The 17,643-nt window shown below is 38.0% G+C and overlaps 1 long non-coding RNA gene across 2 annotated transcripts; it reads left to right on the top strand.

Moving 5' to 3' along the window:
• The first annotated feature begins 8,352 nt into the window (after positions 1–8,352).
• On the top strand, positions 8,353–17,444 carry LOC131243125 (uncharacterized). Of its 2 annotated transcripts, none has more exons than XR_009169885.1 (5): positions 8,353–8,487; positions 16,304–16,558; positions 16,659–16,731; positions 16,968–17,040; positions 17,160–17,444. It is a non-coding gene; the product is annotated as an uncharacterized LOC131243125 (long non-coding RNA). The 2 variants fall into 2 exon arrangements; XR_009169884.1 differs by lacking the exon at positions 8,353–8,487 and adding an exon at positions 15,251–16,218 and having other exon boundaries at positions 17,160–17,443.
• The last annotated feature ends 199 nt before the right edge of the window (positions 17,445–17,643 follow it).

Raw genomic sequence — 17,643 nt, 5'->3', positions numbered from 1 at the left:
CTTACTCTGATATTGTATCTTGTCAGTATTTCCATTTATTCCATTGTATGATTTATGGCATTGTATTGCATAATTGGCTCTTACCTTGTGCACACACTTACACCACCCTCTAAGCTTCTATAAGCTTATGCATGATAGATGCGTGCAGGTGATGTTAGGTTGCAGCAGTGTTGAGCTTAGAGCGTGCAGTGATCTTCTGGAGATTGATTTTTGATTTATGTATTTCCTTTTAGCATTGTACTCAATGATTATATTAGTGGATATGTGATGATGATGTTGCCTTTGTGAATTGGGTAATCTTGTGGTTATGCTTATTACAAGTTAAATGTTCGTTAAAAAAAAAAATCCTCCTTATAGGATCCCAGGATCGGAATTTGGCGTCTGGACGCTAGGAGCCGGGAATGGGGTACTACGGAGGCTGTCGGCACCGGATTTGGCGATCAGGATTCCTGTGAATCCGATTTCCGGGTCTGGGGCATGACAGAAACGACCGTGAAATGCATGGAATTGACCGTGAAGTGAAGCGGATTCACCTAAATTGACCGTGAAATGCATGGAAATGACCATGAAGTGAAGGGAATTGACCGTAAAATGCATCGAATTAACCGTGAAGTGAAGGGAAATGACCATGAAATGCATGGAATTGACCGTGAAGTGAAGCGGATTCGCCGAAATTAACCGTGAAATGCATGAAAATGACCGTGAAGTGAAGGGAATTGATCGTGAAATGCAACGAATTGACCGTGAAGTAAAGGGAAATGACCGTTGAATGCATGGAATTGACCGTGAAGTGAAGCAGATTCGCCTAAATTGACAGTGAAATGCATGGAATTGACCATGAAGTGAAGGGAATTGACCATGAAGTGAAGGGAATTGACCATGAATTGAAGCGGATTTGCCGAAATTGACCGTGAAATGCATGGAAATGACCATGAAGTGAAGGGAATTGACCGTGAAATGCATCGAATTGACTATGAAGTAAAGGGAAATGACCGTGAAATGACTGTGAAGTGAAGGGAAATGCATGGAAATGACCGTGAAGTGAAGGGAAATGATCGTGAAAATTGTAATAAAAATGCCATATTCTAAAATCTACCCATATCTTAAAAATATCATGATAACACCTTTTGGTGTATTTTTCAAGATATTTTTGTAATATTTTCAAAATCTGAGAGATACTTGTCACACTACTGTGGTGGACAGATCATAGTGTATGCGAGAACCCAGTTACCTTGGAGATCATTGAATGTTTTGACCGATTCGAACTAATTCATGAGCCATATCAAGTATAAACCAATGATAAAAGGTTCCAAAGATTAGTTAATCCTACCCGTTGGATCTGCACTACCGTTCCCCTAGACCATACAAAAACTATGATGAGTTGGATTGCTCTTAACCGGTGGTGTAATCTTTTGGCTGTGGCTCATTGGAAAGATCATTTAAGAACTAGATAGTCAAAGCAGACCAATCAAGGGTTTATGGCCTGTTTGATTTACTATATCTATTATAAATTAGAGGTAAATGGGTAATCATTTTTCTTCACACGTGTTTGGAATGGAGGTTGGAATGGTGGTGGAATTTCACCTCAAAAACTAAAATTCAAACTAGTCCAAGCCAAAACCTTGTGGGCCCACCTTGGTGTATGAGTTATATATCCATGTTGTTCATTCATTTGTTTAAATGATTTAAGATCATGGACCCAAACATGAAGTAGATCCAAAGTTCAAGTGGGCCACATGATAGAAACAGTGGAGATTGAATGCCTACCATTGAAAACTTCTAAAAGACTACATAAGTATTGGATCTACCTCATTTTTTTACTCATGCCCGAAATTGATCTTGCAAAATGAATGGACGGCATGGATAAAACATGTACATCAAGGTGGGCTCCATAGAGTCTGAGTTAAGACCTACGCAACTTGTAAAATGAATGGATAGACCGGATAAAAAAACATAACCAACCCAACCGACCCCAAATTGTTGTCCAGTTACCCGGTTGACTGGGTTGGTACCCGGTCGACCCCATTTCTTTATGGGGTAGGCAGTTGGGGTCGACCGGGTTACTTGACAGCAATTCGGGGTCGACCGGGTTGGGGTCCACCATGATTTATGTTTTTTTATCCAGTCTTGTCCATCCATTTAACTCCCATTATTAAAAACTTAGTAAGAGTTGCAGAAGTTTTGTATTGAGTTGATATTTGTGTTTTCACTTCATTCAGGTGTTCACTTCATTATAGATGGGCCCTATAGTTCCTTGGACAATAATAACAAGTTAATGTGTGCAAGCAATGGACGGAAGAAGGAGAAGAAGGCCCTATAGTGCCTTGGACAATAATATTAAAGAGTGCAAGCAATCAATCTAAGAAGTTATACATGCAAGCCAACCTCTGATAATTCCAAGAACATTGGAAGTTACACATAAAACTTTCCAGTGTAGCACTTATTTCATAGCCCTAGAGTTTGTTAACTTGACTCGAAACTTGGCCAAGTCAACTTGACTTGGTTGTATACACATTGTCGATCCATTTTGCCAAGTCATTTTAGAGCATGAACCCAAAATTGAAGCAAATCCCAATTGCAGGTGAACCACTAGTGATTGAATGCCCACCATTAAAAACTGACTGTGAAGTAAAGGGAATTGACCGTGAAATGCATGGAAATGATCATGAAGTGAAGGGAATTGACCATGAAATGCATGGAATTGACCGTGAACTGAAGGGAAATGACTGTGAAATGCATCGAATTGACCGTGAAGTGAAGTGAATTGACCGTGAAATGCATCGAATTGACCGTGAAGTGAAGCAAATTGACAGTGAAATGCATGGAATTGACCGTGAAATGAAGGGAATTGACTGTGCAATGCGTTGAATTGACTGTGAAGTAAAGGGAATCGACCATGAAATGCATTGAATTGACCGTGAAGTAAAGGGATTTGACTGTGAAATGCATAGAATTGACCGTGAAGTAAAGGGAATTGACTGCGAAATGCATAGAATTGACCGTGAAGTGAAGGGGAATCGCTGGAATTGACTGTGAAATGAATGGAAATGATTGTGAATTGAAGGGAATTAACCGTGAAATGCATGGAATTGACCATGAAGTGAAGGGAATTGACTGTGAAGTAAAGGGAATTGACCATGAAATGTATAGAGTTGACCATGAAGTGAAGGAGAATCATCGGAATTGACCGTGAAATGCATGGAATTCACCATGAAGTGAAGGGAATTGACTGTGAAATGCATTGAATTGACCGTGAAGTAAAGGGAATTGACCGTGAAATGCATTGAATTAACTGTGAAGTAAAGGGAATTGACCGTGAAATGCATAGAATTGACCGCGAAGTGATGGGGAATCGTCAGAATTGACCGTGAAATGCATGGAATTGACCGTGAAGTGAAGGGAATTGTCCGTGAAATGCATTGAATTGACCGTGAAGTAAAGGTAATTGATTGTAAAATGCATGGAATTGACCATGATGTGAAGCTAATTGACCGTGAAATGCATGGAATTGACGGTGAAGTGAAGCGAATTGACCATGAAAGTGAAAGGAATTGACCGTGAAATGCGTGGAATTGACCGTTAAATGAAGTAAATGAAATTCACCGCGAATTGATTGAAATTGACCACGAAGTGAATGAAATTGATCGCGAACTGATTGAAATTGACCGCGAAGTGAATGAAATGGATTTTCGACCATCGACCTCATTGAATCTTGAAAAATAAGTAGGTTGGTTAGCTAAAGTAGCATCTCCTACCCCAAAATCCTATATGATATGTCAAGTAACTCATTCTGGTTTAAGAGATATGTTTATTAATGAATAAAGAAAGAAATGAATAAAAAGAGAGAAAAAAAATTTATATGCTTATATATACATATTTATATAAATATGTATTAGAGAAAAATGTAGGAGAGAAAATGTTCTCCTTGTAAAAAAAAAAATAATAATAATTAATTAAAAAAATTTCCACAGGTGGGACAGCAAGTCGGGGTCAACGGGTCAGTCTAATCCCCACTGCTTTTGGTGAGTCCTATTATGATGTATGTGTTATATCCAAACCGTCCATCTATTAGGCGAACTCATGTTAAGGCTTGAGACTAAAAATAAGACAGATCTACCTATCAAATGGTCCACACTGTAAAAGGTAGTGGAGGATTGAACGTCTACCATTGAAATCCTTTTAGGTGTCACTTACGTTTTAGATCAATATGAAATTTGTTTTTCCACTTCATCCAGGTCTTTCTCACCTTATGAATAGATTGGATGGAAAATATATGTTATGGTGGGCCGTACGAAATTTTTAACGGTGAAAATCAAGTTTCCCGCTGTTATTTGTGGTGTGGTCCAGTTGATCTTTGGATATGATTCTCCTTTTTGCCCATAATGCTCTGAAATGATCTCGAAATATGGATGAACGGTGTGGATATAATAAATACATCATTGTGGGGCCATGTGGAGGAGCGTCAGCGCTCGTCCTCGCACACCAGCCAATCGACTTCCGGAAGGAATGAATGACGGGGGTATTTTGGTCCCTTGAAAAGTCGCCCGTACACAAGGGGAGTATTCTTGGAAGCTTAAAACGAAGTGGGCGTAAAATGGCTGGTGGGCCATAAATGGGTCGTCCAGTAGGAAATTTCCTAGATGAGATGTAGTGGATGTGTGTTGCACTCGTGATAGATATCTCGAGTAGCGAAAGAGGGCTATGAAGATTCTAAACCGTACAAATAGACCCCATAAGTCAGGCTGGTGACCTTAAGTATTAGAAATATCTACTTGATTTTACTTGATATTTAATATTAATGAACATATGTGGACCAACCTGACTTTTGCACCACATTATGGACGGATCACTTGTGCTAATTTGTCACGTGTCCTGCATGTGTGACCACAAACCTCTCTCTCCCGTTTATTCCCTGACAGGCACTTTTAGACTAAGTATACACCTTTATTAATCTCTTCTAATTATTTTTTTAATTAGATAAAAGGTGAGAGATAGGTAAAGGGAGTCCTTTCACGTCCCTTTCCTTTCTTTCTTTCCAACAACAAAAAGTAAATAAACTTCCATTATTTTATACCTAACACCAATCCTTGATCCACATCATTACACGTGGAGGGTGGGCTGAGGTGCATTCCGTCCATTGGGTAGGATACACAGCTCAAAAATACATTTATTAGATTATCCTAACCAAGATGATGCTAATCAGACGATCCTAACCATCAGATGCATTGATGAACATTTTAAAAAAAAAAAAAATAGAAAAGTTGAAAGTAATCACCCATGTTCAATGGTCAAAAGCAACAAAGGCAGATCTTAGGTTTTTTCTTTCACTAAGGACCTTCTACTGTAGGACCCACCTGATTAATAATTCAACTTCCAGTGTGGACTGTACAATATCAACCACCAATCTGCTGTAGATGGGCCAGGTAAGTTCAAGGGAGTATTATATCTGCCATCTCAAGTTATTCGATTTCATCTGCTTTCTCACCTTGCCTATTTACCTATTTAAATACTCTGCCATGTGCGAGATGCCCCATTGTGTATGATGTATCCAGTGAATGCATTGAGCCCCACCACAATGATGACAGGATGCCTTAACAATAATTCACTGGGCCACATTCAGGTGAGTGTTTCAGACCCGAACCCAGCATCATCAAACGGATACAATTACAGATGTAGTTGATCAAGTGAGAAAATCGAAATCTTGCTTTTGCATGATGTGGACTTGGTTTTGTTAGTCACTCTGTGGGCCTCTCATGCTGCATCTATTTTATCGGTATCGTTTACACATTTTGACTGCTCATTATAAGGCATGATTCCAAAAATTACTGCACGTTGAAATCTCATATGGACCACCACACCAAAGGAGTGATGCTTGAACGACCGCCATTAAAAATTTCATACACGTCTAGGTGACCTTATTAATTGGTTGAATGGTAAATAAATATTATAGTCGACCTTGGTAAGTTTTTAATGGCTGGTATTAAATCACCTCTGTATATTGTGTGTGGTCACCTGAGATTTGTTTATGTCTCTCCTTTGGGCTGATTCCCTGAAATGATATAGAAAAATGAATGAACGTTGGATAAAGCACATACATTATATGGGTTCACATAGCTTTTCCAGCTCGTGCTAGTACCTACTTGGGTACTGAAGGGCGAGTCCCTCTGGATCCCACCCACAGTTGTTGTTGTATTTTGTTTTAAAATAATATTAAATTTTGATTTTTAAATTTTCGATGGTTTCCCTCCACATTTAAATTTTGATGTTTTTGAGGTGTGAGTTTTGTCTCACATCGGATTTGACAAAGGATAATATCTTGTATATAAGATAGGTTTTTTGCCTTGGGGCTTGAGCCCCATTTAAGGGGCATGTGAATTTGGTCCTAGGGAGGCTATGCCAATAGCTTTAATCTATGCCATTGACCACACGCGCGGGTGTTGAACCGAGTCTAAGTCCGTGTCCGCGTGCGCGTGCGCGACGGGCTGGGCTGGGCTGGGTGCGGGTGCGATGTGTATGGGTACTCGCGAGACTTTATTTATAAGTGTACTTGCACTTGCGCATTTTCGTTTTAAACCAGATATGTGTGTTCGTTCCGATTGGTCGCATCTGTTGAGTTTAAACCTAACGGACCTAACCCTTTTGTAAAGGGTGCTTATGCATCACTTCAGAGTTTATATAAAGACTTCGGATTTATGTTTGTAAATACGAAAAATCTTTCTCTTTTATAAAACACTCTCTGATAGTATGTTTTAAGAACTTTAATTGTTGAGTCGACTCGGCACTTTCGGGTTAAACTGCAAGTGGTTCGATCCCGCGTAAAGTGAATGAACCGTTGGGACCGGGTCATAGTCGTTATATCCTAGAGGTCGATTGCTCTAGAAACCTTTTGCACTTGGGACACTGTCCAAGGGGAGCAAATTCGATTTCAAGCCGAGTGACTCACGTCACACCTTGACTTAATTCAATAAGTCATTTTTCTCAAATCTTATTTTCTTTTTTGGTTCTTGATTTTTAATAGTCTATTTAATTCAACCAAATATTCCAACAATCTTGAAATCGAATTTGTTGAATTACATAGACTATGACTACAATAATAGTAAATGTTTCTGCTAAGTTAGCCAAAATCAAACCGTTCGCTGGACAATGCTTTAAACGATGGAAATAAAACTGATATTCGCATTGATTACCCTTAAAGTTTCATATATACTATCTGAATCATTTACTATAAATCCAGCAAATCAAACCGAAGTAGCGGATGAAAATAATTGTAAAAACTATTTTCTAAACTCCTTGTCCAACGAACTATATGACGTGTATGCTTCTTATGAATCTGCTAAAGACATACGGACTACTTTAGAAAAGAAGTACATATTGAAAGATGCAGGTGCTAAGAAACATGCAACTGCTAATTTCCTTCATTATGAAATGACAGATGATAAACATGTCACTAATCAAATTCATGATTTTCAAAATCTAGTTCATGAACTATTGACAGAGGGAATTAAGTTGGATGAAGTGTTTCTGTCAGGAGCGCTAATAGAAAAGTTACCGCCCTCTTTTCGGATAATTTTAAGGTACGTGCACAAAAATGAGATAGATCCAACGCTCAAGTGGGCCGCACCAAATAATAAGCTTGGTTGCATTAAACACATAAAGCATTAAATGTCCGTTGCATTAAATGCGAGAGTCATATATGGTGTACGTGGTCCACTCGAGTGTTGGATCTGCCTAATTTTTGTGTTTATATCTTAAAATGACTAGAGAGAAGAGATGGACGGCTTAGATAAACGGATACATCACAATGGTCGGCCACTCAACTGCCCGGTCGTGGCTAGAGACAGGCGGGGGTAGGCCGCAATCCACATCCATATTAGACATACTAGCTTATTCCGAAGCTACGGTCATAATCGATTTGGATGGAACTGATTTATCGATTTTAGCGTGCGCGCGTAAAGAAAACAAACCTGAGTGGTGAGTGCCAAGCTGCCAACTGGGTAGTTTGCCCTAACTTTTTGCGGACTTAGATCTCTCACACATGTACCAAGCGTGTAGGGAGAGTAGGAAATGAAACCCTACCCTATCGAGTGGATGCGGATTGCGTCCTACCCCCGCCCGGACGCTCAAAAAGATGGACTAGTCGTGTTACTCTCTTATTGGCTGACACTGTAGGGCCCACAAGGGAGGAAGTTCACGGCACATTGCACGCTATTAGGCCTTGCAGTACTCGACCCCGATAAAATAAAATTTAAAAAAAAAAAGCCAAAAATCCCTCGGGCTCTCTCTCTCTCTCTCTGGTGCTCGATTTGCTTACCTCCTCAGATTTCTCTCCTTTCTCTCTTGGATCTCTCTTTATGCATGTCTCTTTCCTTCCCTCTTAGATTTCTCGCACATTCTCTCTCTGCTTTTCTCCAAGAAACGCCGCACCGAATCATCCTAGAGAAACACCGCACCGAATCATTTCTCTCACTCTGCAGCAACTTTCAAGAGGTAATATACAATGTTTTTGCAATCAGAAGATTTAGGATTTGTAAATTTTGAAATTTTAGGAATTTTAAAATTTGGAGTTTAGGGATTTAACTACTTATATGGTTTTGAAAAATTCTCTTTTGTGAAAATCTTTGTTTTAAAAAAATAGTTAGAATATATAGGAGGGAAGGAACGAGAGATCCGAGAGAGGAAGGGAGAGAAAGGGAGGGTAAACAGGTACCTCTCTATTACTATATTCTATTTGAGATGCGTTTGGATGTTCACTTCGACTGAATTGCAATAAATTCTATTCAATACCTAAGAAAATTACTAAAACAAGGGTGGGATGAAATGGGTCTATCCCCACTTGTTCATTTCCACTTTATCGATTTGCAACACATCGTAATTCAATCCAATTGAACATCCAAACACATAATAATCAGTGAAGTCCCACCATTTTTGCATGCCAACTGTTCGATGAAATGCGTAAGCATGTCTTAGAAGTTCTGTGCAGTTCCATCCTTGCCCTACATGTGCAAACATGTAATGCAATTGAGATTGTTGGTCTAGTGGGCCACGATGTAGATGATTTGTGGCAAAAAAGTCATGGTGATTGGACAACTGCTACCATCCATTTTGTTGTGAGTTTCACCTTTTATATGTGCACCATTGCTCCATCTGAACTGTCCCTTTTTAAGGCACCGGTCGCCTTGATTTTTGGATATAGCTCATCCCTATGGTGTACCTCGAGTTTGCCAATCTTGCTCATAGCATGCTAGTTCTCATGTATAAATTAACATGTCTGCGAACACCTTCTCAAGCATCACGACATGCATGTATCACTGTAGAATCCCTCATTGCGGATTATCGATCTTTTGTTCATCGGTAATGCTTGGCCTGCTTATTAGTTTGATGAGATGCTTGATCTAATTATTTAAGAACCGAAATGTGGTGCTTACTCATGGGATTAGAATTCCGTGCCATGTGTGTGAGATTTTGGCAGTTCATTAGGTGGCCCACAGCATGTGTATGCACTATGGCCTAGAAATCAAGCTGGTCCATTCATATACAAGAATTGGTGGAAATTAACAAGGGATGGGTTGTCCATTTCTACTTTTGTAGGTTTTGGATTATCTATTTATGAATAACAAACTCGCTTGATGGCATAAAATCAGATGGTGCCACCAATATCTAAGGGAAATGGATGACTAAAAGGAATTGACCATGTTTAGCATTTGATGTACAAGTGTGATCCATCTAACAACCGGACCAGCCTGACTTTCAAGTCACAGCATATACACTGTTTGGTTGATATCATGAATGACCTGAATCTCATTCATGTATGCCACATCGCCGCATGTTAGGAGTGCGTAGTTGGGCTCCTTCAAGAGATACACAGGTTCCCTTGCTAATCAATATTTTAATTACATAAGGTAGTTGGCTTTTTTCCTCTTTATTTGTCATTTCCATTTTATCTTGTACTTTTTTCTAATATATTTTTCTACACTCATGCGCTCCAGCATTCTTACACTTCGCAACTAGAACCTTTGCATTGCAGATTTCTCTCCTTTTCTCTCTCGGATCTCTCTTTCCTTCCCTCTATGATTTCTCGCACCTTCTCTCCGAGAAACGCCGCACTGAATCATTTCTCCCACTCTGCAGCAACTTTTAAGAGGTAATATACAATGTTTTTGAAATTAGAAGATTTAAGATTTGTAAATTTTGAAATTTTAGGGATTTTTAAATTTAGGGGTTTAGGGATTTAGCTACTTATATGGTTTTGGAAAATTCTTTTTTGTGAAAATATTTATTTTAAAAAAATGGTTAGAATATATATCTTCTAGTTGTATTGTATTTTTTTTTCCTTTCTGAATTTTTATGGGGAGTTATTCAATACTCTTGTTGCATATGATGCTTAAATGTTTACTTCGTTAAAAAAATAATAATTGTTCAATGGGTTTTGTTTCTGTAGTTCATGTTGGTTTTGTTCAAAGTCTCGTGTTATTTGGTTTTACCTTTTTCTTTTGAAGGCTAATTGGTTAAATGGATGATAATATTCTGGAGAGTCAACTATTTTCTCAACCATGTCGAAGGCTACAGTTTGATATTGAAATAGATGATCAACAAGCAAACCAGCAAGTAAACAACCATGAGGTAAGATAGGTTGTACGGGTCCAGACAAATGAGGAGCTAGATGAAGATCTAGAAGTGGGAATGGATTTTAGTTTTGACGAGGAGTTAGATGAAAAACCAGAACTAGGAATGGAGTTTAGTTCTGATGAGAGTGCATATAAATTTTACAATAAATATGCTAGAAAAACAGGATTCAGTATTAGAAAAAATTGAACAAAAAAATCAGATAATAATGTCATGATTAAGAGGTAGTTTTGTTGTTCTAAATAAGGTCAAAAGCGTGGAAAAAAAATATCATCAAAAAAAGCACCCGTCCGAATACTAGAACTCAATGTCAAGCAAACATGATTATTAAGCTTCAAGTAAATGGAAGGTACAAAGTGATTAAATGTAACGTCTTGGAAAAATCCGTATAAAGACCCGAGTACCACCTCAGGTAAAAATCACTAAGGACTGAATCCTTTAGAAATTAGACGAAAATTAATTAAGTACTAAGCTGAATTAATCGGTAAATTAGCTTGAATCACTTTTTATACGATCTGTAAGAACCAAAACTAGTAGAATCGCTAACGCTATATTACCTAGAAACCTAGGATCAATCTCAAAACCCAGTTGCTCTCGGAAGAACAGTAAAACTCCGTATCGAACTTGGACCGCGCGTCGAAAGTCCGATTAATGCAAAACTATGCGATTATGACCGTCTTTCTAGGCTTGACAACCATCTCGAAAATCAAGTCCCAAAGTATCCAGAAATATACAACTTGAGCCCGGAGCGAAGTGTGTGAGAAACGGGAATATCTTTAGAAAATGAACTCAAGCTTAAGTGAATTGGGCCGTTTGCTTGCAGGCCAAATTTAAGGTTTCAGACCGTCAAATTCTAACCCAACTACACCCTTGGAATAGGAAAAATTTTCAACGTATGTTAGTGCACTTCTAGCCCTAATCGAGTAACGACAACCGTTGAATTGAAACCGGTCCTCCGCGGTCGATACATAAATCCGATTTAACCGAAAACTTAACTTGACATACACCGTTGGACCAAAAATTTTTAACACATGTCAGGAAACTTTCTCTAGACCGTATGCAGAAAATGGACCTCCAGATGGGCTCCATTGGACCGAAACAGCTACTCTTTGGCTATAACCTAAGTATACCATGGCCCTAGGGCCATTTACACCAATTCTGGGCCTATATGAGGGCCTTTACCCACCCCTCTCTTATTCCATATGAAATTCCTAAACCCTGAGAGAGAAAAGAGAGAAAAGAGGAGAAAAAGGTGAGGAGAAGAGAGAGAGTGTGAGGGCTAGTTCTTGGGATTCAATCCCACCGCTCTACGTGTTGAATCGCCTCTCTCGTGTCGCTACACCGGCGATTCCGATTCCGTTGTTGGGTAAAAAATCCTAACCCTACTGGTTCTAGGTATCCAAATAGAGTAAATGGTGAAATAGCTAACCTATTTCATGCTATAGGTTGTCGTTGTGCCGTAGACGAAGACTTAGGGTTCGAACTGAGTTTGATACGAGTTTACGGGCGAAAGGTGTGGACTATAAACGTTTAGGTTATGGTTTTCAAGACTTTCAATGTCAGTTAATGATTTATGACTGACTTGATTGCTATCACATGTGCTTAGATATGATGTTTTCCATATATTACATATATATGTGTATTATGTTGTTTTTAATGCATTCTATATGTTTGTTGAAATGTTTGATTGAATATGGAATTATGATTTGTGCTTGTTATGATTGATGTTTGAGGATACATGATGGTTATACGTGTGACAACTTCCTTGTGAAAAGATTTGTTATAATACCTGTTATAACTACTATATTATATGTATGTTGATATGTGTAGTCTAAGTATTTGATAAAATGCATGAATGAGAAAATGCTTATTAAAATGTATTTAATGAGGGTGTTGAGATAGGATTCTCGATTCCCTTATCTATAGTTGCAGTTTCCTTTATGTAACCTATCTTACTACTATATGATTTATGAATGAAATGCCTATGTATGATAACATGTGTACTATTTGTTTATTAAAATGCTCAAATGAGATTTATACTTAGATTGGTTGTCCAATGCTGTCTTTGACTATCACATGTGAATGCTATTGTTTGGAGTGTAATTGGGGCTACGATGTAGTCCAGGCAATCGGTAATGATTCCTGAATTAGTAGCCGAGGTCGTTACGCCACACAAGACACTTTTGATGAATCTGAGTCGTACGTTGCTTGTCAACAGTGGTTAGGCCACGCGGAATGCTTACGCACTCCATGTCGATAAATTCAACGTATACTCGTACCAGTCGAGCTTGTCAAGTAACTCAATTGGCCTAACATATGTTCACCATGTATGGACGTTACTGCTTGAATCTAAGGTACCAACTTACCAGTGAAAAGTCCGTTTAACCTTAGTACCACAATCCGCCAAGACTCATGAGCTGGGTATGGTGGTATGGGACACCGTGGTCGAGCTGTCGGCCTACACTGGGGCGACGAGCCTCTTCGTAGTGACTAGTGAGCAACGCAAACTCGTGAGCCGAATACAGTGGTATGAGATACTGTATTCGAGCTATCGGCTTATGATTAAGTGACGAGCCTCTCATAGTGAACTCGAGTATATACTAAGACTACGCTAAAGTGACGAGCCTTTCCGTGGTGACTTTGAGTATAAACTAGGCATGCACTGAGGTGACGAGCCTCTCCGTAGCGACCTAGAACTGCTATCGTATGAGATTAACTAGGATTGACGACCCTAGATGGATCATTGTTTGGGTAAATAATATAAAGGGAGGTATCTTAGCTTCTCAATCTACTGTATGAATAAGACTAATTAATAACTTGGCTAATCACGCACATGCACCGCATTGCATGTGCCTTTGGCGTTGGAGTTGAGCACAGTGGGAGTGTTGCATGCCGCGATCATGAGATAATGTCGCAGAGGGAGTGTAGGTGAGGGCATGCATCATTAATACATATCATCATTGCATTATTCAGAGTACTTAGAAATGTTTGTTGTATTGCTTCATCATTATTGCTTGACTGAATTGATAACATGTTAACCTTTGCCTTATAGCTCCACTGAGTTGATCACTCACTCTCACTCTAGGACGGTGCTTTAAAATACTAACCAGACTCTATTGTAGTTTCAGGTGATGTCGAAGCTTACGAGGTGGAGCCTGACTTCTATGATGATGAGGAGGAGTTTTCCTATTTGCAACTCTCTGGCGGGTCTATGTAGATCTGGAGTTGCGTCACCGGGGCTACAAGAATATGGATTAGATGACATTACATTTTATTATTTTGTATATTTTGAAACCAAATATCTAATTATTTAACCTAATATCATGTTCATACTCTGGGGACTTACAACCACTTATACGTTTTATATACTTATCACAGTCTTCTACTTGCGTAATTTAACTATCGTTGGAATATGATATGCTGATTTAGTGTAATCTCATTCTTGTTTAATGTGCTAATACAGACAACATTTAATCATCATTATCTATGTTGCATAAGTGATGCGTTGGAACTCGGGAGTTGGGCTCCTGCTCTACCCTCGGATTTTGGGGCGTTACATTAAATTTATTAAAAAGCATAACCATGAAGTTGTTACACCATCAAAAGTGCACATGTTAAAGTCACAGAGAGGCTTCACTGATGATTAAAAAGTTGAAGCAGAGATGATGAAAGCTTCAGGTATACCACCTAAAGCGGCTTTAGAATATTTTAGTAAACAATTTGGAGGGCGAGAGAATATAGGTTTCATGCACATTGATTACAAAAATTACTTACAAAGGAAGCGAATGAAAGCAATGGAAAAAGGTGATGCAAGAGCCGTTCTACGATACTTTTAGAAAATGTAAGTAAATGATCCATTGTTCTTTTATGCAATACAAGTGGATGAAGATGATTTGATTATGAATATGTTTTGGGCAGATGGGAAGTCAATAATGCATTATAGTTTTTTTGAGGACATGATTTTCTTTGATACAACATAAAGAATAAATAATTATGGACGACCATTTGCTCCATTTATTAGGGTAAATCATCATAAACAAACTGTAATATTTGGTGCGGCATTACTATATGATGAAACGATTAAATCTTTTAAGTGGTTGTTTGAAATATTTTTAAGTGCAATGTCTAGAAGGCAACCAATGATAATTCTCACAGACCAAGATGTTGCAATGACCAATGCAATAACTACAATGATGCTATAAACATATCACTGTCTATGTATCTGACATATCTACCAAAACGCTTTGAAGCACCTTAACAATGTATTTAAAGGTTCAAAAAGTTTTGAACATGATTTTAGTAAGTGTGTGTATGATTATGAGGATGAGGAAGAGTTTCTAACAGCATGGAATAAAATGCTCGAAGATTATGATTTAATGCAAAACAAGTGGCTACAGAATCTATTTAAAGAAAAAGAAAAATGGGCTTTGGTTTATGGAAGAAATACATTTTGTACTGACATGAAGAGTATGCACTGAAGCGAGAGCATGAATAAGATTTTGAAAAGATTCTAAACTCTAAATACAACCTCTTGCGTTTCTTCAATTATTACGAGCAAGTGCTAGCTCATAGACAATACGAAGAAGCCGTAGCTGATTTCAGAATGAGGTAAAGTACTATAGTATTGGTTCTTGATATAAAAATGCTAAAGGAAGCAGCAAATGCATACACTCCGAAAGTGTTTGAAAATTTTCAAAATGAGTTTAAGAAAATTCTTAATCATTCTCTTTTTAAATGTGGTGAGGTTGGCACAGTTGCGAAATTTCAAGTTACTGATAACGACAAAGTTGAAGGACGTACTGTTAAATTTGACTCGCTAGACAATACAGTGATATGTAGTTGCCGCAAGTTTGAGTTTGTGGGCATCTTATGTAGTCATGCATTAAAAGTTTTAGATTATTATAATACAAAGGTGCTTCCTTCTTGTTATATTCTGGAAAGATGGCATAGAGATGTAAAGGTAAGTTTTGCTAGAGAAGCGGTTACATTAACAATACAAGATAACCGCAATATTGTATCGGGTAAGCGACACAAATATATGTCTCACGAACTTCTTAAAATTGCGGCAATAGTTGGAGAACATGAAGAGGTCTTCAAATTTGCTGATAGATATTCTAATAAATTTCATGATGAATTGATGGAATGCATGAAAAGGATTAAGGAACTTCTGCCAAACTCTTATCAAGTTGTTGACAAAAGTGTAGATATTAAACATGCATGCTCAGACCCAACTAAAAGTATAGATACTGAAATTGAAGGTGCACAATTTGAGCCAACTGAAAATGTAGATATTAAAAGCGCACATCCTAAGCCAATTGTAAGTGTAGATACCAAAAGCGCATGCCGTGAACCGATTGAAAAAAATTTACTTTTGTGGATAGTTTGAGTTCACAAACTGTACATGGGATTAAAGTAAAGCCTATAATTATGGGCAATCATCGTACATATAAAAATCCGTTAGATAAAGTATGGAAGAAAAGATTTTGAAATCCTATTGCTCAAACAAAAGCAAATTAAGAGAGACAGGAAATGGCCCAAGCATTTTAACCTTCAAATTGTCAATTTACGTTCACCCCAATGTGTCATTTTAATAAAGTATCACTCGAAACTTGCTTCGAAAGCTTGTCATGACATATGTTTATGTTGTTATAGTTTTTAATTTTCCTTTTGCTTTTATTAGAGTTCACAGAGTATGGTGGCGAGCTCTCTTCAATTACCTGGTAGATCCATTGATGCATCATTATTACCTCAACGTGAATACCAACCAGCTAATCTTAACATGTTTCAACAAAACCTTTATAATCTTGGGAGTGGTCCTAGTGGATCCACGAGTGGCCCTTTTGTTGCTTGTGACTATCCAACCATCAACTCGAATCAGCAATTTCTCTTGAGCAACCCACAATTATTTTCTCAAGAAAGTGTTGTGTGTAACCAGGTAAAATTAATCATTTTAAAGGCAAAATATATTGAACATACCTTTTTAAATTTCATATTTTGAGATATCTTCTTTATTTATATGTGAAATTTCTATGCAGTTATCATCACAACAATCTGACAATAATTAATCGGTGGGAAGAGCATCACATACATTCTAATATTTTGTCAAAGGTGAGCACCAATATTCTCCCTAATGCAGTTTTTGGATTTTGCTCCATCCACAAACGGGTTAGGGAAAAAGCAGATTGGGATAAGTATATAAATATGCCAGTTGAAGGTTCACCATTTTCAAAATGGTAATGAGTATCATGATCATTTGAACCCTCCAAACTTAAAACAATGTAAGCATGTGATTGCCACGTCTGCAGTATGGCTCCAAAAGTCCACTTTTCAATTTTCCACATCAGGAGATTCTCCACTACCAAATTCAATCATTGCGTTTCTTCAATCATTGCGAGCAGGTGCTAGTCATGTTGACATGTATTTCCAATCTGTAGTTTCAAATTGTTGATATGAATGCTTATTTTCATTTACATGTCATGAAGATTGTAGGTTTGAAGAATAACCTTTAATTTTATATTTTTTTCATTCTTGTGTAGGATTCATGTTCCAAGAAGCAAACTCTAAGGACGTTCGGTATGGATGTGTTGCTAGTCTAATAATTTGTGGCTCTCTGTAGATTTTGTACAGTCAAATTATTTATCTTGTGGGCCCACTGTATTAATTATCAGGTGGCCAAGATTTTTAATAAGGCGTCCATATAATGCTTGAGGCTGATATGTAACATAGAATCATCAAATAAAAGTACTGCTTTGAAATCATAAGCAGACCAAAGTAGGATTTATCTGGTAGATGTTTCAAAATGATGATTGGAAGGGGGTTTTTTTTTTTCCGCTCAATCTTGGTTCTCCATTTTCCATTGCATTGATGATTGTCGTGATTTTTTTTACATGGCTTACTCATTGTCTGAATGAATGAATGGTTGAAATTGATGATGGGTCACCTCATGTGCCATTGAAAATCTCCCAAGAGATGCCCAAGAAAAAAGGCTTTGTCACTGTGACCACAGTATGATCGCCAAGC

This window comes from Magnolia sinica, chromosome 4 (assembly GCF_029962835.1).
Source record: "Magnolia sinica isolate HGM2019 chromosome 4, MsV1, whole genome shotgun sequence".
Classification (NCBI taxonomy): domain Eukaryota; kingdom Viridiplantae; phylum Streptophyta; class Magnoliopsida; order Magnoliales; family Magnoliaceae; genus Magnolia; species Magnolia sinica.
The sequence above is the reverse complement of the archived record's forward strand: the minus strand, read 5'-3'. Positions and strand labels throughout refer to the sequence as shown.